The 309-nt window shown below is 47.2% G+C and overlaps 1 protein-coding gene and 1 long non-coding RNA gene across 9 annotated transcripts in view; one reads left to right on the top strand and one right to left on the bottom strand.

Annotated features, from left to right (window-relative positions):
- ATG7 (autophagy related 7) overlaps positions 1-309 on the top strand; it is a 221,684-nt gene that overhangs the window by 199,634 nt on the left and 21,741 nt on the right. The window lies entirely within an intron of this gene.
- Positions 1-309, bottom strand: part of LOC138844142 (uncharacterized) — a 9,487-nt gene extending 9,178 nt beyond the window's left edge. Inside the window, exon 1 of the long non-coding RNA XR_011379657.1 lies at positions 96-309. This is a non-coding gene — a long non-coding RNA (uncharacterized lncRNA). The remainder of the gene's footprint in view (positions 1-95) is intronic.

Below are 309 nucleotides of genomic sequence, written 5' to 3'. Positions count from 1 at the left end.
CTGAAAAAAACGGAGTTCAAAAAATGTTTGCATAGACATGGACTTATCTTTCAATTCCTGTTTCCCTACACTTTTTGAAGTACCACCGTGGATACCTTTGGCAGTGTGATAGGCAAATACGTTTTGATGGTGACAGTCGTAGATACCGTTAGCGGAAATAAAGTTAGAATTTCCTTCCCCGTCCACATTTACAGACCAAAGAATGTGATGTGCGGAGCCCTTGGCGTCTGTGGCCTCCCGGGTTAAGGAGGCCTGCTGTTTGATGGTGGCTCCGCCAGCTCCATGCTCCACAGTGTGGGGAGACAGAAC

This window comes from Oryctolagus cuniculus, chromosome 10, assembly GCF_964237555.1.
Source record: "Oryctolagus cuniculus chromosome 10, mOryCun1.1, whole genome shotgun sequence".
NCBI lineage: Eukaryota > Metazoa > Chordata > Mammalia > Lagomorpha > Leporidae > Oryctolagus > Oryctolagus cuniculus.
The sequence above is the reverse complement of the archived record's forward strand: the minus strand, read 5'-3'. Positions and strand labels throughout refer to the sequence as shown.